The sequence below is a fragment of the Panthera tigris genome, chromosome A2 (assembly GCF_018350195.1).
Source record: "Panthera tigris isolate Pti1 chromosome A2, P.tigris_Pti1_mat1.1, whole genome shotgun sequence".
Lineage (NCBI taxonomy): Eukaryota > Metazoa > Chordata > Mammalia > Carnivora > Felidae > Panthera > Panthera tigris.
In genome coordinates, this window is record NC_056661.1 from 130,194,095 (window position 1) to 130,218,308 (window position 24,214).

At 37.4% G+C, this 24,214-nt stretch overlaps 1 long non-coding RNA gene across 1 annotated transcript in view; it reads left to right on the top strand.

Annotated features, from left to right (window-relative positions):
* Window positions 1–3,561: 3,561 nt before the first annotated feature.
* The window catches only part of LOC122234316, a 30,310-nt gene continuing 9,657 nt past the window's right edge, over window positions 3,562–24,214 (top strand). The window contains exons 1-2 of the long non-coding RNA XR_006212084.1: window positions 3,562–3,679; window positions 9,151–9,273. This is a non-coding gene — a long non-coding RNA (uncharacterized LOC122234316). The remainder of the gene's footprint in view (window positions 3,680–9,150; window positions 9,274–24,214) is intronic.

Sequence of the window (24,214 nt, forward strand, 5' to 3'; positions counted from 1 at the left end):
CTCTCTCTCTGCCCCTCCCCTGCTCACACACTTGCTTTCTCTCTCTCTCTCTCTCCCTGAAAAATAAATACATAAATATTAAAAAAATTTTTGAAACTTTGTAAATATTTTATTCTTAGATAAACCTTACATCAAAGAAGAAATCAAAAGAAAATTTATAAACTTTTAGAAAGCAATGAAAAGAATGCTTCATTACACTTTACAAAAACTTGAGACCCAGTGAAAACTTAGAGGAAAATTTAAAACCTTAAATTTTTCATTACTAAAGAAAAAAATTAATACACTAAACTGTTCTTACTGCATTGTTTAAGTGGGCCCAATAATACATGGCACTCCTCCTTCCTCCCCAAAAAGAGAAAGTAGTAAGACAGATGAAGACCGTATGTGACAAAATATCACCTGATCACTTCCAATCTTATTTGGTTGACCAAAGCAAGTCATCTCACCACACCTGAATTCAAGAGGAAGTGCATTCTTATCCTTTATCCACAAGTTGAGAGAACAGGAATATTTGTGAAGAGCCCTAAAGAGATCATAGTTCTTATGATCTTGTAATACAAGTGCCTGACTTAAGCTTTGATTGTGGACACATGCATTTCAAAGAGGCGTCCACTTCAAAGATGGCTATATCAGATAAACCATTTTTGGGATCTTGGTCGATTTTTGTAATTGACCATTTGGGTTACTTGTCTTTTCCCTATACGTTAAATATCTGTCTCATGCTTTAAATTTGCCCATAAAGAGTAAGCCCACAAAACTCTTGACTGCTATCCTCAACTCCAGTAAAACCAGATCCCCTGGCCATTGTGTGCATAAGAACCACAAGGGTGGATCCAGTTGTAACATTGATTTGGAAAGGGGAGAGGTCTGTGGGAAACTCATTCAGGCCCAGGTGAGTGAGTGCCCCCAGACATTTCTAGCCAATAGCATTACTATTAAAAGACTTAGTCCAGCACAAAACAATGGCATATTCATATTCATCTTCCCAATCTTGAAGCCAATTTAACACAAAATGTAGGTGAAATAGGATTTATATGTGCCTTTAACCATTAAAAATATCAACCCATTAATCCTGAGCTTCCTTTCAACATACTTGAAGCTTTCTGGGATGGGTAGGTGAGTTGGAGAAATCAAGACTTACACAGATTTCTAGGCATTAGTGGGTTAAGTATCTGGTGAGATAGTAACAGCAATTCAATTTCTGTTTATGTGTCATTATTAGATTGTTAGTAATGTTGTGCATGTATACCACATAGTTAATGGAATCTGTAAATAACCTTGGTTAGAAAGTATTGGTCTGAATATGCTATTTTATAATCTAGGTATTTTTGTATTTAGTATTTTTGTATTAATAAGCAGGGCTACTCTGAAACATAGCAGTCAAATCATTAACAGCAGTGTTTGTATATTGTATATTTGCATGTATATTTGCTATCCAAGTAGTTAAAAGATTATGCTAAACGATTAGAAAAAGTGCTAAAAAATAGTGCTAAACTATTAGACTCTTAGAAAAGAATGCTGTTTCTGACTCATCGTTTAAAATACCAACAAAACACATCCTGAATAATATTTCAGTTACTAAAGGAAAAAATTCACAATTTAACATTGTACACTGCTCAACAAACTTTGGAGTATAGAAAGGATATGATATAGAAAATTTGTGTTGATTCTCTGGTGAGCACATTTTCAAAGACAGCACATAGAACTCCAGGACAATGTTCTTTGTCTTAATAGTAAGACTTCTGTGATTCACCAGTGACAAAATCATCCGTCTCTTTCAGGAAAAAAAAAAAATTCCTTAATTAAAAGTAGAATAAACATAGAAACAATCCACCATATGTAATATGTATACCAAGAACTATGGTCTTCATTTCTCTCTGTATCTCCCCTCCTATTGATTGATTTCCTTTATTATTGATTCCTTAATATTTCTATAATATATAAATATATTTATTTATTAAATAACAATAAGTTCTGAAAATTCCAGAGTCATTTCAACTTAGCATTTTCCTTTACCTTGTATTAATATATCAGGATATAATTGATTTTCTTAATTCCTCGGATGCTAAATACCTTATGTAAAGTCTTACAAAACCGCTGATTAGCTTTAATCCACTTCAACTCTACTCAGAATTTTTCTAAGCTCAGTTTTCTCTCTCCTTTTCACCATCCATGTTATTTTTGGAATTCTTAAAATGTTTGGAAGATCCTTACAAGTATCCATCCCTCTTTAGCATAAAGCCTTCTTGTCCCTCCTCCCCCAAACCTGGGACAGACTGTTGTGTTTGATCCTCTGTTTGCCAAAGGTGCTCAGATTATAATGAGTATTTAAGACAAGCAATTTATTTAGAATGCTCTAAAGAATTTTAAAATTAATATTAGATTTTCATAAGGGTGTGATGATCTAATATCCAAGGGAGAGTGAAACAAAAAAAGTGCCTAACTGGAATGAAATAGACCCATGAGTTCCTTAAATCTGTTTGTTTGCTTATGATTACAGAGTTAGTATATGAGCATTGTAAAAAATGTGGAAAATTCAAGAAAGAATAAAGAGACAATAGAAATCATTATAACTTCTTTACCCAGATGTAACAATATTTTGATTAAATTTTGCTTGAAAATAGATTCTAAGCCGCAATAGACTTCCATTAGACAATCAAATCAAGCGTCTTTGTCTTTCTTTTTCTTTTCTTTTTCCTTTTGGAGACTCTAAAGAACAGTAGTAAACAAAAGAGAAAAGAATAAGCAGGAAGAGGAGAAATTAAAGACCACCATGTATTAGCATGCCAAAAGAGAGCTATTCATGCTTTTTCTGCAACAATATTAAAACAATCAAACAAAAAACAACTAGTCTGCTGCTCCCATTTGGCAAGTTATATTACAACAACTGTGCTTTTGCAAATATTGTGTTCATGATATTGGTATTCGACATTTTTGGTTAAAAAATTAAGCTGCGATGGTTTAAATACATCCAACACATGGACTCTGCTTGCATCTTCAGTTTTCTTTGTTTTGTCTCAGCCTATGCATTATTTCAGTGCTTTAATCAAACATCTTCTTGTGCTTTTGCAATGTTATTAGGTAAGACAGTGAGTGTCAACATCAGTAAGTTTACCTGTGCTATCAGTTTTATGAAATGTCTGGTCTCTGGGTCAGGCTTCTCTCATCTTTTTACTCTGTCTTGGTACACTTAGTATCTATCTTTGGAGATTTTCTAACACATATACATACCTTTAAAGGATATTGCACATTCCTATTTAACCTTCTCTTCTTCAGGCTATTCTTCAAAAAAAATTTTTTTAACGTTTATTTTTTGAGAGACAGAGACAGAGCATGAGTTGGGGAGGGACAGAGAGATTCTGAAGCGGGCTCCAGGCTCTGAGCAGTCAGCACAGAGCCCGACTCCGGCTCGAACTCACCAACCCCCGAGATCATGACCTGAGCCAAAGTCAGACGCTTAACTGATTGTACCACTCAAGTGCCCCCAGGCTATTCTTCTTTATATACTCTCTCCTTGAAATCTATTTTTTATCAATGAATAATTCTTATTTCTTTCAGGACCACGTGAAGATACTTTTCCCTGTATCCTTCAATCTTCACTTGAAAATAAAATATCATTCAAGGCAAAAAAGTTTTTGACAAATTCTCCCACTACTAGGGCCCCAAAATTTTATAACAGGTAAGTATTTGAAGACTTTAAAGTCAGGTGAGGTGTTTACCCTTCTATCCTGATTCCTTATCTGCAAATCTTTATCTTTCTCGTTTTCCTTATCTTATTTTCTTCATTATAAAATATTTTTATTATCCTTAAATATAGTTCACTAGCTTATGCTTGAGCATAAGAAAAGTTATCCTGCCTATTCTCTTCTATAACAGTATCATATTTAAAACTTTTCTGGAATATAGTTATACATTTCATTTTCAGAAAATATTAGCAAGATCGCATTTTCAATGTAAAAGACAAAGCTTGATAATTGAGAAATCAAATTAAATCCAGAAAAAATGAAATGGCTTTTATTTAAATGAACTGTAGTACCTAGAACTCTCACTTGAAAACAGAAAACCATCTGATATTATATAGAGAGCTTGAAGATAAAATGATTTTAAACAGAAAACTTAAGATTTTATACATGTCTTGGCTAAGTATATTTTGTAAAAATAAATGGAGGGGTGCATGGGTGGCTCAGTCGGTTGAGCATCTGACTTCGGCTCAGGTCATGATCTCACAGTCTGTGAGTTCGAGCCCCGCGCCGGGCTCTGTGCCGACAGCTCGGAGCCTGGAGCCTGCTTTGGGTTCTGTGCTCCCTCTCTCTCTGGCCCTCCCCTGCTCTGTCTCTGTCTCAAAAATAAATAAAAACGTTAAAAAATTAAAAAAATTAAAAAATAAATGGATAAATATAAGACTGGTTAATTCTTCTTCTATAATCTATTTCAAAAAAGTAAAGTGATTACTTCATCATGTAGTAATAATAAATATATTTTAATGACATAATTAATTGATTGATTATAATACTCAGAAACATATATCTGAAATAGCAAGCAGTCTTTAAAAATCCCCGAAAAGGATTTCCTCAAAACTGAAAAGATTTCAAAAGGTGACACTAGCCTATTAGTTGCTAATATTCAAAAAATACCTATCAGTAGAACACTGAAATCTTTCAATTCTTCTAAATCAGAATATTATAAAATCTATTTTGCTTTCATTTACCTTGGAACTAGTTTATTGATTACATGATATGTAAGATGAATTTTAAACCAGAAATCTTGACTCGGGATTTTCAATATATATTATTTGACAAATAAAGAATCAACCATTATGGAATATGTTATTTCCCAAAAGATATTAAGTCTGACTCTTGATTCTTCTGAGTTTGAGTCAGAGTCCATACTAAAACTTTTAACTTGCTCAAGTACAGTGCTGTCCAGTTAATGTTTCCCAAATGCTCTCAAAATTAATCCCCCCCCTTCACCCTCTTTTCTTCCTTCCCTGAATTCACTGATGGACACATTAATTCATGTACTGATTTCCTGTTGATTGCCTCTGAATGCCAAGAACTGTGCTAGGTACTGGGAATAGATGATTGAATAAGGAACATTTCTGCTTCTAACTATTACAGAGTAATTGGCACTAGATTAGTTTTCATGCTGTAAGAAATCATATAACTGCACAAAGTATATGAGGCCATTGCTTTCAGTTCTTGGACAATGAACAGCATAAAACTGTGATCCCTGAAAAGAAAACTCATCAGATAATATCTCATAATCACCCTGGCTTTCTGCCTGGCAACAATTAATCAACTGTGGCACAGTGAGATAAAGTCCAAGCAGAGTGTGGAAGTCCTGCTTGGAAGAAATTCAATTTGGGGAAGATAAAAATCACTGCAATGTGTGGGGTAGGAATTGGGTAGGGAACAGTGTGGGGGAGGGGCATAGAAGTTTATGTGTCCTAAACATGCATGAGGTGAGACTACACAGAGAGTATTTACAATGAGGGAGAGATTTAAACAAAGATTCTAGAGATTGAGCAACTTGGGGAGGCCTTATAGCTGTGGCCCAGAAAAAATGCTATCACCCCAGGCATCCTGATGACATGTCAGAAAGGCCAGGCCTTAAGAATTAGACCCACGCTTTTAGCGAAAGTCTGTTCCAGAGCTATCCTAATAAAGCTGAAAACCACCAACCTTAAAGTCTGTATCTAGTGAAATCATCTTTCAAATGTGAAGGAGGAAAAAGACCTTCTTGGACAAATGAACATTGGGGGAATTTGTTGCCCATGGACTTGGCCTGCAAATGGTAAAAAAAAAGTTGCTCAGAAAGAAGGAAAATTACATAGACATCTGATATCTAACAGATAACAGTTTGTTCAGAATAATAATGGCAACAATGTGTTTGATGATAATGGTATATGAGTATGTGAAGTAAATGACAGACAGGAGGGATTAAACATTCTCCGTTATAAAGTACCCACACTATCCATGAAGCAGTATACTATTATTATTTTAAAGTGGACTGGGATTGAAAATGTATATCGTCAACTCTAGGGTAGCCACTAAAAAAATTTTAAGAAGTATTATTGATAGGCTAAAAGAGAAAAGGAATCATATAACATGCTCAATTAAAAGCAGAAACCATAGAAGTTAGGAAAGAAAGACAGGAGGAAGAGGAAGAGAAAGGAAGAGGAGGAAGAAAAGAAAGGAAGAAGAGAAAGAACAAGAACAACAATAGTGGCAGCAGTAAGTGCAATGAATAGAAAACAGTTACACAACTGATCAGTATTAATCTGTCAATAATCTTTTTAAAGGTGAATGGTCTAAATACATCAATTAAAAGACAGAAACTGTCAGAGTGGATACAAAAACAAGACCGATTAAACATTGTCTACAAGAAACCACTTTACATAAAAAGATAATTTAAAGCAAAGCAACGGAGAAAGATATACCACAGCTAACACCAGTCAAAAGAAAGCTGGAGTATCTGTATTAATCTCAGACAAAGCAGAATTCAGAGTAAGGGCAATTATCAGGGATAGAGAGTATCATTATATAATGATCAAAAGGGGTCAGTTCTTCAAGAACACTTAAAAGTCCTTACTATCTACTTGCCTAACAACCAGAACATCAAAATATGAGGTAAAAATGGATAGAACTGCAAGGAGAAATAGATAAATCTATTATAGTTGGAGACATCAACACCCTTCTATCAGTAGTTGACAGTTCCAGCAGGCAGAAAATCGGTAAAAATGTAGTTAAAGTAAACAGTACCATCAATCAGTATATCCAGTGGACATTTATAGAATACTTCATCCAACAACAGCAAGACACACATTCTTCTCAAGCTCACATGGAACATTCACCCAGATGGACGACATTCTGGTAAGCCAGTTAAAACACACTTCAACAAATTTGAAAGACGTATGCTCTTAGACTATAATGAAATTAAACTAGAAATCAATTTCAGAAAGAGTTGGAAAATCCCCCAGTTTGGAGATGAAACAACAGACTTCTAAACATGGCTTAAAGAAGGCTCAAGAGAAATTTTAAAAATACCTTGAATAAAAATGAAAATATAATTTATTAAAATTTGTGGGATGCCATGAAAGCATTGCTTAGAGGGCATTATATAGTGTTGAGTGGCTAGTGCACAAGAAATAATAATAATAAATAATAATAATAATGCAATAATGTAATAATAATGTAAGTAATAATGTAAATAATAATGTAAGCTTCCACCTCAGGAAACTGGAGAAAGAAAAGTAATATAAACCTAAAGCAACCAGAAGAAATAATAAACATTGCAGCATAAATCAATTAAATTGAAAACAAAAATAATAGAGAAAATCAATAAAACCAAAGTTGGTTCTTGGAAAAGATCAATAAAACTGATAAAACTCTATCCCGCTAACAAAGAAAAAAAAGAGAAGACACAAATTAATAATATCGGAAATGAGAGGCTACCACTGTTATCCCATGGACATGAAAAGGCTGTGTTTCTCTGGTGGAAACTTGAATGACCCAAGTCCATAGATGTAAATTCATACATGTATGTCAAATACAAGGTGTGGAAAAATACTTTTCAAAGTCCATAAAATGTTTGCCTTTGGGAAGGGACCTGGGATAGAATTTGAACTTGGAAGCAGTTTTGAGTATTATCAAGACTTTTTTTTTTTAACCAAGAGAAGATATTCATATATTTCTTATGCACTTAAACGCTTTTCAAAGAAAAGACCAGTTGAAAGTCTGGATAACCATCCAGTCAGTATTACACAAGGCAAAGTAAGTGTGAATACCAGAGTGCATAAAACAAAGTTGAAATGCTTTCTATCATTTCTGATCACATTAAACACTTTTGGTAAGTGCTTGTGATATGCCAGCAAGATACTAGGGATAAAAAAATAAAGTGGTGTCTACCCTTGTCTGACGGAGACATCATCATCAACACCATAATTTGTGCACCAACTCTTATCCTTAGCAGTCAGTATTTATTGAGTACTAACCAAATGCTGGGCACTGTTCTACCTGTTTGCTGTGTTTTACACGTATTTTCCAGTGAGCTTCCATTATAACCACATGCACCTAGGGATTGTTTTTATGATCACTGTTTTAAAGATAAGAAACTAAGCACAGACCAACTAGTTAACTTGCTTAAAGGTGTCCAGCTAGAGGCTGAGATTCAAACCAAGCAGTCTGATCACAAAGCCTGGCTTCTTAACCACTATACTTTGCTACCAATACTGCTTTGTTGTCTCATTAAATCCTCACCAAAACCTGGCTAAGTATTATCTGCTATTATTTGCAGATGGGGAGACTGAAACCTAAGAGGTCATGGAATTGGTGTAGGTCACACTGATAGTAGATGGCAGAACCTTGGTTTTAATCCAGCTCTTTCTCCAGTATTCTTCTATGTGAGGCTGTAGAAATAAATAATTGTAATAAAGTGTCATAGGGGCTTGGATAACAAACACCTGCTGTGTGGGCCTCTTTGCTTCTCTGTTTCCTGTACCTTAGTTCCCCTATTTCTCCTTGCTACTCCTTTCCATATTTCTCTGCATGAATTTTCTCCTCAAACTCTCTCTCTCTCTCTCTCTCTTTTTCTTTTAAAGTTTATTTATTTATTTGACAGAGACAGAAACAAAGAGTCTGGGGAAGGGGCAGAGGGAGAGGGAGAGAGAATCCCAAACAGGCTCGATGCTGCCAGTGCAGAGCCAGACACAGGGCTTGAACTCACCAAACCGTGAGATCATGACCTGAGCCAAAACCAAGAGTCTGTTGCTTAACCGACTGAACCATGCATGGGCCCCCCACCTCAAACTCTTGATGGCTGCTTTTTCTGTCAGCCTTTCTCCCTCTGCTGTCTCTCTGCCTACCTCTCTTATACCACCCCTATTGAATACTTAACACCAAACTCCCAGGTTAAAAAACAAAACTCTGTAGTTCTCGGTTGAGAGAGGGGAAGGAGAGGAAGTGCTTATGTTCTTGTTTAAATTCAGGTCTTTGACTGTTGATCAATGATTGCCTGTAAAGTTAATAGTGTTTTCTTTCTGCTCACATCTCACTGTTAACATGGTTGCAATGGTTTTACATATGCATCTGGATACATATGTATCCTTCTATACAATGTATGTAAGTGTTGATGGAATATTCCTTTTATCAGTAAAAAGTTGCCAGCTGCTGGTTGGGTGCTTATACTGCCTATGGCTCTTGAATCACATGATGAAACTTCATAATGAAACCCGAAAATCACAGAAGCATAAACACAGCTGCTTATGCCTATAAAGTAAGTGGTTTACAAGGGAAAGCATAATCAGTGGAATCTAGTGTTTAGTCAATTACATTAACAGCAGACAAAGAGAAATCATATGTACTTGACAGGAAGCCATTTTAAGAAACTGTATATTTGTATGTTGCAAGCATAATGAGACATCTTAAATGTCATCCATTCTTCATGAATTTGAATAAGATACAAAGGGCTTTCCCCTAAAAAGAGAATATTAAAATTCTGTTAAAAATGTGAGGGTTTTGATTTTAGTAGAATATTTTATTTTTTTAAGTCTATTTATTTATTTTGAGAGAGAGAAAGACAGCACATGGTTGGGGCAGAGAAAGAGGGAGAGCGTGAATCCCAAGTGGGCTCCACACTGATAGTGCTGAGCCCACTGCAGGGCTCTGTCCTATGATCCTGAGGCAAAATCATGAGCTGGACACTTAAGCCACTGAGCCACCCAGGCACCCTGCTCATTTCATTTCTTAAATTTGTTCAGAAGTGTTTGTTTGGTAAGTGATTACAACCAAAGAGATTTAGTATCTCTTAAATATGCCAAAGATACTGTTTCAAAAAACCTGTATATTTGGGGATTTCCAAGAGTGTAAGATATACGGTCTCTGTCAGAACTTGAACTGGGTGGGGGAAGGCCATAGAGAATAGTCAGATCCAGCAGAGTGTGGCATTTGATTCAGAAAGTTACCTTGATGGACGATAAAAGGTAATCAGTGAAGAAAGGGGAAACTTGTAGCTGTAAAGGTCAGAGGTCAAGCCAAAAAGCTCAAAAGATCCATGGCTGGCTCACTGGTAGAGTTTCAGCCCTTGGGATCAGAACACACAAAAAATACCATTGATGAAATTGAAAATGAACCTGGAAAGACTGCTGTGCCAGGACAAGAATGTATAGCTTTAGCTATTGGATTTGGGACACAAGGCATGAGCCTGGCACAAGGACCATTTCCAGGACATCCAGATATAATGTAGTGTATGCATTTATTTCTTAAATTCTACTGATTAAGGACTGTTTTGAGAGCCTGCATTGGGGCTGAGTCTTCAAGTTGCAGGAGCTCTGTCCTCATTATAAGTTCTGTGCAGAATGGGAGAATACAAGTTGCAGATGATGTTTTACTAATCTGCTGTTACTGCAGTACTGATAAATCAGTAAAGTTCCAGTGAAAACAACTAGTAGTCAGAAATTTCACAAAGCATTTCTAAATTTCAATTATTTGGGGACCAGAAGTCCGTAAGGTATCTGTTAATAACTAATAGATAATGATAAATGGATAAGGTGAATGATTATAATTAGCTGAGATCCCCAAACAAAATCACTTGGTGGTGCTTTAAGAACTAGCTTCCCAGGACCACAGACAATTTATGCAATCAGGATGTGCAAGAAAAACCTAGGAATCTGATTTTCTTTCTTTTTTTTTTTTTTTAATTTTTTTTTAACGTTTTTTATTTATTTTTGAGACAGAGAGAGACAAAGCATGAACGGGGAAGGGTCAGAGAGAGGGAGACACAGAATCTGAAACAGGCTCCAGGCTCTGAGCTGTCAGCACAGAGCCCGACGCGGGGCTTGAACTCACGGACCACGAGATCATGACCTGAGCCGAAGTCAGCCGCTTAACCGACTGAGCCACCCACGCGCCCCTCTTTCTTTCTTTTTTTTAAAATTTTTTTAATGTTTATTTATTTTTGAGAGAGACTGAGCGTGAGCAGGGGAGGGGCAGAGAGAGAGGGAGACACAGAATCTGAAGCAGGTTCCAGGCTCTGAGCTGTCAGCACAGAGCCTGACGTGTGGCTCAAACTCACAAACTACAAGGTCATGACCCAAGCTGAAGTCAGCCACTTAACCAACTGAGCCACCCACGTGCCCCAAGGAATCTGATTTTCTGCAAACTCCCCTTTAGAGCCTGTCAAATTCATTTCCACAGAGAGCATTTCAAGTGCTGTAAAAAATTTAAGAGTTTTTAGTCTTTATTCTCTAAAATAGTTTAAGCACACCACTTCCAACAGTATCCTGTAAATACATGGGTAAATACAGTTCCTTATTATACCACGTTGTGCAGCTTTAGCTCAGTGCTTCCCCGAATCCTCATGAATGCCCATTTCATAGGTCTAAAGTTAGTGAACTTTTAATTCCAGAAAACCACCTGCCTAAAATCTTCCTTCTCTCTGCAGTTGTAGCATACCTCCGTGTGGCATATCTTCCCATGGAGACACTGCTTGGAATAGTCCCAACTCTATGTCTGTTTTACTTTATTCCTTACTGTCTTTCCTGTCATGCTGAAGTGAGTTTTGTCTGATATAGTAGACACATGAGAAGACCTGATCCATGTCATCAGTCAGATTATTGTCCCCGGGGTATAGATGAAGACACAGAGGTGCAGAAGACTTTGCCACCTGAGTGGTTTGCTGCCAAACCTCTGGGCAGGTCTCTCTGCCAAGTTGGAAGCTGCAAATGGTTTCCAAGTCTGTTCACGGTCCCTAACAGTTATCCCAGCCTCATGGAGGGGAATCAGGGCCAGAGTCCTGGTTTTGCCTCTAATACTGGCCTGCTTGTGACCTTGTCTAAATAGCATCTCTTCTCTGTGCTCTAGTTTCTTGTAGGACCTAGGATTTTCATCCTAGCTGCACTTCTATATATGTAATTTTGGGCAAGTTATTTAGCATCTAGTGTATCAGTCTCCTCTATGAAGCAGAGGTAGTAAAAGGAGCCATCTCAGCGTTGTGGCAATTTACTCAGTGTCTGTTAAATACTTAATGTAGTGCCTGGCACCAAGTTAAATTTCCTATAGCTAAGTGTTTGCTATTGTATTTAGGAAGAAGTGGGATAATAGATGCGAAAAACACTTTGAAATGGTTCAAAGTCAAAATGGACACAAGAAGTAGAAAAATAATAGTATTAGCTAGCTAATGCTGTGTAACAAATTAGCAGCTTAAAAACTGGCACGCCAGAAATTAATTATATCATCTCTCAGTTTCTGAAAGTAAGTTGTTTTGGCTCAGGATCTCAAGTATCAGGAGCTTAGCTAAACTGAAGAGACAAGTGAGCTGTTAGGTGTTAGCGTAGCCAGTTAAGGCTATAGGCCAAAATGGAAGAAATAGCGAAGGCTTTAATCACTTATGGCCACCGTGTAAGAGGCTAAAACCAGAGAAGGTGAAGATTGTCCCTGGTTCCATTTTGTTCCATAGAACAGTGTGCCTTTACAGGGGAAGAAGCGGTGGAAATGAGGACTAGGAGTGGAGGAGTACAGAGTACTTGGTCTGAGAGAGGAGGAAAGTGTCTTCAAGGTCCTCCTCCAATAAGGAGCCCTCCACAAAGTCACCTTGGCTGAAGGGTGCCTGAGCTAGGACTGCAAATATACATAGAAGCCTGGCCAGCTACAGGGACTTGAGTCCTTGACTGAAGCTCCCTTCAGAGGCATTAATGCATTGGCTGGGCACCAAGTCTGGAGTGGAGAGGGCAGTGTTTCCTCATGAGGCCTGCCAGGTAGAGACTTTGTAATTGCCTATGGTCAGGCCTGAAAAATCACTCATTGGTTTTGGGTCAGGAGCTGGATTCCTCAGCCAGCACAGATAGGATCAGCTGCAGGGGTGGTTCCAGCCTGCATGCAAAAGACAGGCTCCGAAGCAGTGCCAGTGAAGCAAGGACTTACACCCTGGATAAAGGCTGGAGGGGAAATGGAGGGGGGAGCCAAATAGATCAGTCTGAACAGATATGAGTAGGAAGTCAGGCAAACAAGGTGGACAAATAGCAGAGGGCCAAGAGTAATTCCAGTAAGCTAGAGCCCAGAACCTAAGAGTGGCTTAATGTGTGGTGCTGGGACCACCTGTGTGGCCACCTGAGACACTTACTAACCACTCCAGACCCCGCCCTCAGTTTCTCACTAATTTTAAAGTGGGACAAGGACCTTTAAAGAATATTTTTAGCAAGTTCCCCTGTGGTCTTAATGCATACATCAATTTGAGTACCACTAGATGAAGAGGCCAGCAATGAGGAGGAGAAGTGTGGCAATGGCAGGGTCAGGGCATAGGCACTGAGTAAGCCCCATGCCCTCTCTCCTTGGTTTTATTCCCCTCTTTTCCAGATGGGAGTATTCTGTCTCTGGTTAGATCTAGCCTGGAAACACACACACACACACACACGGAAAGGTCATTGGGAATGGCTGAAAAAAATTCAAGACCTAGTAACTAAGAACAGGTGTGGCTCTTAATAGTGGTCCTTAGTAATTGCACCATGCCAAGCACCTTGATCTTTGTCTTGACCCTCTCTCTGGCTTGGGTTTTCCACCACAGGTGGAACATGAAAACTTTGGCCTATGAACCAGCAGGGTTGCTTCTCACACATGATCTGCATCCTTCATAGCAGGTTGATGAGAACTATTTAGCTCAACTTGATTTATCTGGTTCATCCTCTTAGGAATATTTCATATTTCATAGAAATCACAGTGATGCTAAAGCAAAAGTTATGTTTTGCTGTGAGAAAGCCAGCTGGACTTCCGTGATCCTCTGAGTTAGAGTTCATTGTTTCAATGGTGTAGTGATTATGGTCACTAGTCATGATGCAGTGAATGAGTATTTTTTTTCAATGTTTTTTATTTATTTTTGGGACAGAGAGAGACAGAGCCTGAACGGGGGAGGGGCAGAGAGAGAGGGAGACACAGAATCGGAAACAGGCTCCAGACTCCGAGCCATCAGCCCAGAGCCTGACGCGGGGCTCGAACTCACGGACCGCGAGATCGTGACCTGGCTGAAGTCGTACGCTTAACTGACTGCGCCACCCAGGCGCCCCAGTGAATGAGTATTTAATAAAGTGTGCAAATCCTAATGACCAGTACCTAACTGAGCAAGAGGGGAGAATCATAGAACTGTAAACGTCACAACTTTCATCCTTGGTAACATGCTAGAGTACCATCAGCATTTGATATTTGTATCTGCCATCCCCACTGGCCACAATCAGCAGTCCAGAAAATAATGGAAAGAGTATTCACCAAAATCTAAAGTCCTTAGGATCTTACAAAGCCCAATGGCATAGCCTTAAGAAATGTGGATGGAACTTGTACTCATCTACTGATGGTTTTCTGACCTGATTATATTTTACACAGAGGTCCATTTTAGTGGAAAGGTTTCATACCAAAGAAAGAGTAGGGGATCCATGTTTAGCATTATTATGGGTAAAATCTTCTGAAAAGCCATTTTGCTGAAATACACATAGGTCCTAAACAACAAAAATACTTTTAAAAATGGCTGAGTTTGCAAGAAAGTAAAGAAAATTCTCAAAAGCCAAAAGAAAAAAACAAAACAGTGAGTTGACATCAGGGGAGAAAGTGAACATAGAAGCCTGACTACCCTAGAACAAACGCTGATACCTAGAATCTTGTGTGTTGAGATTTATAATTGTTGAGGAAATGAAAAGCTAAGACTATGTCCATGAAGAACAAGGAAACATAACTGGAGATGCATATACAGTCATAACTTGTTGAAAGGGCTATGACCTCCACAGAATAATGTGTAAGAAAAAAAATCCAATAGGCAGTGAAGAGAAGCTGAGAGGAAGAATGACATCCCTTCTGAGAATTTTTAACCTTATCCATTTGTGATAAGAGGGTTATGTGTGATTTGTGATTTGGGGGTTTGAATTTGCACTCTGCATTGAATTTATATAACCCACAAGCAGGAAAATCCCAGTCTGAAAGATAACGTAGTTCTGGATTGGAAGTGCTCCCTGTTGCCTGACATCAGCAAATACTGATCCCGGGGAAGCATCTCCTACTCAAGGCCTTCAGGATTCCAGTATATTTGATTAAAACAAATAAAAATTCTCAGTGTAAAGTCACCGGACATAAGAAAACAAGCCCTAATGAGTGAAATTCAGAAAATACAACAAATAGGTCTAGATCATAAAGAATTGAGAAAATGAATGCAATAGTTCAACTATAAAATAGGTATTTAAAGAAATGGAAGATAAATGCAAAAATGAAATATTAGCAAACAGAGTCCAATACCACATTAAAAACTAATACATCATGACCACATTAGATTTATTCTAGTAATATAGAGTTCGTTTAATATTAGGAAATTTAGTAATATCCTATACCATATTAATTGCTGGGTATGGATGTACACTTTTTAAATAGTCTTATTGAGGTACAATTAACATACAATCAATAGTACATATATAAAATGGACAATTTGGTAAGTTTTGACACACGTACACCCATGAAACCAGCACCAAGGTCAAAATAATGAAAATATCCATCACTCCAACAGCTTCCTTGTATTACCTTGTTATCCTTTCTTCCTTTTCCTTCTGTGGGCCCTCCACAACTTCATGTGACCACTGTCTATGCCATAGATTAGTTTGCATTTTCTAGAATTTTATGTAAGTGGAATTGTACAGTGCATATTCTTATTTTGTCTAGCTTCCACTCAACATAATTACATTGAGATTCATCAATGTCGGTTCATGTATCAGTATTTCATTACTTTTTATCGCTGAATGTTCCATTGGTTGGATCACTTGAGAAAATTAGTGGTAGGTTCTTTCCAGTTGAGTGGGCTCTAGTAATTTTGCAGCTAAAGAGCAATGGAAGAGAGGAAAAGACCTCTACTTGCTTCTTGAGATTTGGCTCAACAGCTATAGGTCTATGTGGATTCAGAAGCATCAATAATCCTTAAGTTTGGACATCCCATGGGAGTGAGTAAAGCTCTTACTAGAAGTGGGGCTGTGGATCTAACTTGTTTTAGTTTGTGACTTTAGTGAGGCAGAAAACCCGGCCAGTGTGCTGTGCTCCCCAGTGTTTGCCCTGGTGTGCATGATGGGGAATTGAACCACATTGGAGAGCTTTTCATCTTGATTTTTTTGGAAAAACTTGGTCAATTCACTCTGGCTGGGGTTGGGTCCCTTTTTATCATGGGAGCCCAAAAAGAAACTAACTCAGCTCTTCACTGAACATTATATTACATGGAGAGAGGTAGAGGGATAAAACCACTTTGAAGGGGGTAGCAATAATTCATAACTACCCACCAGCATGTCCATCACTCCTTGGATTTCTTATATAAAATGCTCGGGGAGGCAAAGAAGATCCAGGGCAGGAAGCATGAGGAGTTTAGGACTCCTAACTTATCAAAGATACAGAAACCTGTGGGTCCATAGCAATTTCCTCAACTATCTTTCATGCTAGGGTGCAGCCAGCAACAGACAGACCTACCATAGGGTCTGAATAAAGAGTGTGGAGTCAAGCAAGAGGGTAGAGCAGTTCAGAGATACAGTCCAGGGGTCAGCCTGACCTGATAGTCCAGGAAGCATTGTGGGGGCCAGGACAAACACTGGCTGAGGGTCAGGTGGACAAACTCCGAGTGGGCACAGGGAATAATCATAAGGGTGGGAAAGGAGGCTGAGAACTAGCGTGTGATCATGTTAGGAAAGGTAAGAATGATTGATAATGGAAAAAGTAAACCATTTTCAGGCTTGAAAGATGTATTAGCCAAGGTCATTAGCCACCTCTGGTCTTGCCACATACTCCTTTCTAACTCATACTGGAACCCATTCTCAAGCAGGCTGTCACAGAGGCAAACAGAAACAGCTGGTGGAGGAATGTTGTGACAGAAGAGAAACTTAACTTTCTTAGGGGCATCTTCAGCATTCCTGGAAAAGCAATTAAGTGCTTAAGGAAGTTTTTTCAATAGTGGCTCTTCTAGTCCCTTAAAAATAATTTGATTTATATGCAGAATTTCTGCTTGGTAACCAACGTAACCTATTCCAAAATAATAATAATTGTAATGCCAACATTGCTGTAATCCTCACCCTGAGGGTATCTCAAATGCAGCTAAACATGAACTTCTTTGTAAGTAGTCACAGCAGCAGTAGCAGCCGACACTAATTTGGCTTGCAATGTGTCAGAGGCTGTTCTGAATGCTTTCTAAATATTAATTTATTTAATTCAGATGGAAGTCTTAGGAGGTAAGCATCATTACTCCCATTTTATAGAATAACCTGTTGGCATTTCGCTGGGCTAACAATGCATTCATTAGACTAACAGTATTTTTCTAAAGATCATGTAATGAGTATGTTAATAGTATTTGAGAACATTTAAAATCTGTTCAACTAATGTTATAAAATCAGTTATGATAATAGTCACATTTATTTCATGAACTTTATTAACTAGAGAGTTTTAGGAGGTCATGTACTGATGAGAGGATCTTAAACAGAATGTATCTGTAATCTCTTTCTTTTGAAAAAAATCCTTTTTCTTGATTATTAAAAAAAAGCTTAATTGTGGACATTGAGCAGAAGTTTCTCTGGGTTGTTTCTTTTTCCTTTTCTATTTTTTTTTTTAAACTCTCAGTGGATTCTGGTTTCTCCATTTTAGTGATAATTTATATTGGTTACCTGGGACAGTTTACATTCTAACAAGTACATTGTCTTGGAAAATGACATTGAGACATGGATAGAATAAACAAATTACATTTTGAAATTAATTTCTATAGGAGATAAGTAATGCCAAAAATGAAAGTAGCTCTAAACTAATTCTAACCAGTTTGGGGTTTTAGAAGTGTTACATTTTTACCAATGGTCATCCTATGTAACGATGTAATTTTATTAAACAATTTTTAAGGAGAAATTAAGTGGAAATGCAGACATTCAAAACTCATTAGATGAGTAGTATATCAAAGATGCTGATGACACCTATGTCATGTAAAAAGAATAACACAAAATGTCTAAAGGCACCCCACTACACACACACAGTAAATTTAGTTAACTGATATGTCAAGTGTATGTAGGAGATTGCCAAACATCTTTCTGCTCTGGGTGCATTAAGAAGAGGGAGATATAGGAGAGAGGACTTCTTCCAGAAAAACTGGAAGAAAGAAGGACTTTGTCATGCAGACAGGTAGAGAAAATATCTCAGTTATAAAGGACATAGAAACGCCTTTCTGGCTAAAAGTACATCCTACTGGCCTGACTTGGGACCTGATTGTTGGAAGGGTGAAAGCAGAAAATCTATCTTCCATGACAATTCAGCCATGCAATCATTTTGCATTTTAGACTGTAACTATTTGTCTAATTTATTCCCACCCATTTCTCCTGAAAAAAGGAGTGAGGAGAGAGGAATAATAATACAGAACAAAGAGCTTAGTATTCCTATAGGACAGGCCCAACCTAAATGCATATGGGAGACACTGTGACCTTAAACACCTCCACGCCCCCTTTAGAGCATGGACTACATTGGGTCTCACTCATCTCAACATGATGAGAATGATCCCTAAATGAATTGGCAATCACATAGTGTTGCAGAGAGCTGTTAACAAGTCAGCTGGACACCAATCCTTGATCTTGCCTTTTCCACTCTTCAGCTTTCCCCAGTGGAGCTTGATATTCTGGCTGCTGAAAGCATCTATATTCTGCTGACTCCCACATTTTAAATTCCAGCCCAAACCTCTCTTCTGAGCTACAAATCCATATAATTAATCTGCCTATTCAACATCTCCCCTTGAATGTCTCCCAAGGCACTGGGATGCAGCAATGAACAAAATAGGCAAAAAACCTGTCCTCATGGAATTCACATTCTAGCCCATAGTCAATACGTCCCAAACTGAAGCCATAAACCCTAAATCTATCCAAGCCACTCCATTACTCTAGCTAAAACCACATTAAAAATTTTGTTTAATGTTTATTTATTTTTGAGAGAGAGAGAGCGTGTGTGCAAGTGCGGGAGAGGCAGAGAGGGAGACACAGAGTTCAAAGCAGGCTCCAGGTTCTTAGCTCTCAGCACGGAGCTCAATGTGGGCTCCCAACCCACGAACCATGAGATCATGATCTGAACTGAAGTCGGATGCTTACCTGACTGAGGCACCCAGGCACCCCTGGCTAAAACCACATCTTACTAGCTTTACCTCTAAGGTATTTTTCTTCTTTGGTACCAACACATTCATCCAAGAAATCCTTCATTTCTCTCCTGAGCATCCGTAAAAGGCTTCTAACTGGCCTCCCTTCATCTACTTTTATTCTCCTCTATTCTAAGCTAGAATGGTTACTTTTTTTTTCATTTTCTAAGAGTGATCCTTTTAAACTGCACATCTGATCAGGACAATTCCCTGCTTAAAAATTTTTCGAATTCCCTGCAAATTGAATGAAACTTAGAGCCCACAAAACCCAGCATGATCTGGCTCCTGTTCTCCTCCCCAGATTTTTACTCTTGGCTCTGAGTTCCAGGCCCATTGACTTTCAGTGCATTCTTAACTATGCTAAAGCTTTTTACTTAAGTGATATCCTTTGTCTTCCGTTTGATTCTGCTAACTCCGAATCATTTTCACATCTCAGGATGAATGTCATTCTTTCTAGTCTATAATTCCTGCCACACCACAATGAGTCCCTTTATATATACATTCTTAGTATATTTTTCCACATGCTTGCTAACATTGTAATTAATTACCTGTGTGATGATCTGCTTACTGTCTCCACCATTAGACTGTAGGTTCCATTAGGGCAGGAAAGATATCCATTTTTCTTACCACAGACTTTGCAGAGAGATCACAGTGGAAATAGTAGCCACTCTGTGAGTATGTGTTATATTTGTTGAATATAAGGAAAAGCTATAACTCCTTCACTTAAGCCACTATTATAACACATTAATGAGAAATAAAAATTCACCATGAAGGGTGTAATTATGGAAAAGGAAGGAGTACTAGTAGGCTAGTTAGAAAAAAATAATGTAAATAAAATTTTGTTCAGACGACAATAGTGAATTAATACAAATGTTACAGGGGAAAATTACTATTGATAATGGATGAGGATGATAGGAACAAAGAAAAACAGTGTAGCAGTCTAACCTGGGAAGACCAATGGTGGAAATGTCATTAAGGATTGGAAGTGATCTTTATACAAAAGGATCCAGCAGACCTCACAGTGATAATAGGATTTCTAGGGACCTGTCCTGTACCAAATGTCTTTGAAGCTGTGATCTCCGTGCATTCAGATATTTAGATGTGGCTGGATAGAATTGTGTAGAGAATAGCATAAAAATGCTAAACTGGAATGGGTGGGAAACTCAACAGCCGGTAAGTGGAGAAAGAAGAAAATACTGAATAGTGTGCTTGCAGGTTGATTCCCATGATGACTTTTAAATATGGTTTATAAGGGATAAATACTTAATGAACTGAAAAGCTTCAAGGTTGGGAGTGGCCTTGTGCAGGTAGAACATGAATGTCTTCTGCACATAACTCCTGTTGATTTCAGATTTCAGAAGAATATAGTGGGCCAACATTTTCTGTGCAGTAATGATTTCATAATGGGAATGTTATGTCTCAAGGTTTAGAATCTTCTAAATTCAGAAATCTGAAATTTTTATTTTTCAACCTCACATGCTACAGTTTATCTTTTTGGGGGAAGATAAAATGCATCTAGATTTCTGAGAGCTTGTTCTTTAGTAAAAGTAAACCAAGATAAACAGGTTTACATATTGGGACTATATGGAATATGTTTCCCATATTGGATTTAAAAATTGTTGAGCTAAACATTGAGAATCTGCTCAATGTCAAATATTACATCAATATACCATGTAAGTACTACCAATATTGAGCTCCTAGGTCAATGTTAAAAGTACTTATGAAATATTCATTTGTGTTTATGAATAAAATGCTTTTCTTTCACAGATATCTCATAATATGGTACAGTCACCTTTTCTCATTAATTAAGCTATAATAAGAGGGTCTGAATAGGATTCTAGTTTCCTATTCCTATAAAAGACCTAAGCTTGAATAAAAATGTGCTTTCCTTTTCTTTCTCTTGTATGGTCAGTGTTAACAATAAGCAGAACTACTCTTTGAAAGATAATTCTCAGCCACTCTGGAAAATAGTTTGGCAGTTTCTTAAAAAACTAAACCTAAAACTACCATACAATCTAGCAGTTGCACTCTTGTGCATTTATCTCAGAGAAATAAAAACTCCTCATATAAAAACTTAGGGGCTCCTGGGTAGCTTATTTGGTTAAGGTCCAGCTCTTGATTTCAGCTCAGGTCATGATCCCTGGGTGATGGGATGGAACCCCCTGTCAGGCTCTGCACAGAGTGTGGAGTCTGCTTAGGATTCTCTCACTTCCTCTCTCTCTGCCCTTCCCCTGCTTGCTTGTTCTCTAAATAAATAAATAAATAAATATTTTAAAACTTACAAATGAATGTCTATAACAGCTTTATTCCTAATAACCACAACATGGGAAATAACCAAATGTTCTTCACTGAGTGGTTAAACTGTGGTACATTCATACCATGGGATACCACTCAGAAATAAGAAGAATGGCTTATTGAGATAGGCAGCAACTTGGATGAATCACCAGGGAATTATACTGAGAAAAAAGCCAATCCCAAAAGGTTACATACTATGTATATGATTCCATTATATGACACTTTTGAAATCACCAGATAAAAATGGAGGATACATTAATGGTGGTTGGGGGAAGTCAGGGGATGGAAGAAGGAGGTGGGGCAGGAGGTACAGTAGCATAGGGAGTGGAGTGTGGTTATAAAAAGACAACACAGGGATCCTTGATGAAAATATTCTGTATCTGTTGATCCATTCACTAGCCAGTGGACATTTGGATTGTTTCCATTCTTTGGCTACTATGAATAATATTGCCATGAATATTAATGTATAGGTCTTTATACTGATAGGTTTCATTTTCTTGGGTAGATACCTGGGACAAAATTGCTACATAATTGTAAGTTAATTAAGGTAATAGTAAGTTACTGTTTAACTTTTGAAGTAATTGCCAAAATGTTTTCCAAAGTGGCTGTGCCATTTTACATTCCAATGAGCAACCTGAAAGGATGCCAGATTCTTCACATACTTGCTAATACTTGATATTCATAGTCTTTTTCTTTTTAGTCATTCTGATGGGTGTGGAGTGGTATCTCATTGTGGCTTTACTTCGCATTTTTTTAATGACAAGTTGTTGCATATCCTTGGACTTATTAGCTATTCATATATTTTCTTAATAAAATGTCTGTTCAAACCTTTTGCCCATTTTAAAATTGGGTTACTTATGATTGAGTTTTAAGATTCTTTATATATACTGAATATAAACCCTTTATCAGATATGAGATTTGCACATGTTTTCTACTAATTTGTGGCTTATCTTATTATACTTTTTAAAGAGGAAAAGTTTTAAATTTAAAAATTTAAAGTCTAATTTATCAACTGTTTCTTTTGTGAATCATGCTTTGGTTGTTATGTCTAAGATATCTTTTCTGACTCAGTGTCACAAAGACTTTCTCCTATGTTTTCTTTTAGAAGTTTTATATTTGTAGCTCATATATTTAGATCTATGATCCATTTTGAGTTTATTTTTCCGTATAGTGTCAGCTAAGGGTCTAAACTGATATTTTGCCTGTGAATACCCAATTGTTCGTGCATTGTTTTTGAGAAGACTTTTCTTATTGAATTGCTTAGCACTTTGTCAAAAATCAGTTGACTATAAAGGCAAAAGTTTATTTCTAAACTTCCTCATCTGTTGTACTGATCTATTTGTCTATTCTCATATTGACGCCATACTGTTGTGATCACTGTAACTTTACAATGAGCTTTGAAATAAAGTGTAAGGCCTCCCACTTTTTTTCTTCAGAATTGTTTTGGTTATTCTTGGTTCTTTTCATTTACACACAAGTTTAGTATTTACTTGTCCATTCCTACAAAACAAAACAACAAAACAACAAAAACAAAACCTTGCTGAGTTTTTGATAGTGTTGACATTGACTTGATTCAACTCTATAGATAATTTTGGGGAGAATTTCTGTTTTAAAAATTTTCAGTCTTCCAATCTACAAACATGTGTCTCCATTTATTTAGGTCTTTAATTTCTTTTAGCAAAGTTCATAGCATACAGGTATGTGTCCCTTTTGCTAAATTTGTTCCTAAGTATTTTTATCTTACTCTTTTTGATGATACTGTGAATGAATTAATTTTGTTTCCAGATTGTTCATTGCTAGCGTATAGAAATATAATTTTTTTGTGTGCATATTGTATCCTGAAAACTTGCTACACTGATTTATTAGTTTTAGTAGTTTGTGTGTGCATGTGTATAGATTCTTCAGGTTTTTCTACATATAACATGATGTCATTTGCAAATAAAAACAGTTTTACATCTTCCTTTCTAATCTGAATGACTTTAACTTGTCTTCTTACCTTGTTATGATGGCTAAACCTCTGGTACCATGTTAAATATAAGTAGTAAAAATGGATACCCTTCCTTTTTTCCTGATTTCAGGAAGAAAACATTCATTCTTCCTCTGGGAAGTATTATGTTAGCTATCTGGTTGTGTTTTGTTTTTTTACGTGGGGAGAGTTGTGGGGTTTTGTGTTTTGTTTTGTTTTGTTTGTGATTTAAAGACTAAAATTTTCAGCATTATGTGCTGTCTTATCCTATAAAATTAGGAGGACCTCAAATGGCCTAACCACAACTTCTCCTTCCTGTTCTGTTCCCATGGATAAAGTCCCACAGCTAAACAGTCCTCCTTATCAAACAGAACAGGTGGAGTTCATGCTTATGTCTCAGCTTTCAGTTCCCTGCCAGCCCATGGAATTATTCAAACAAGCCAATCACATTCTCTTGCAGGCACATTGAGGCAACTCACCCTTTTAATACTACAAAGCCTGCCTCTTAATAGCTCCTGGGTATTCACTCTGGTCTCCACTGTGCTGTTTGGCCTTTAATGGCATGGAGTGTCCTCCTCTCTGGGGCAGTGAGCATATGTGACTAATAAACTGCCATTGATGTCATCTGTCAAGACCAGGTGTTGTGTGTTCAGTCTTCCCCAGAACCTTAGGGTAAGAATCCCTCCCATACCAATAGGGTGAATAGGAGGCAATTAATACATCTTGTAGACTCCCTCTATCAGGCTAAGGAAGAAATCTACTTGTAGTTTAAGTTTTTATCATGAATTGATGCTGGATTTTGAT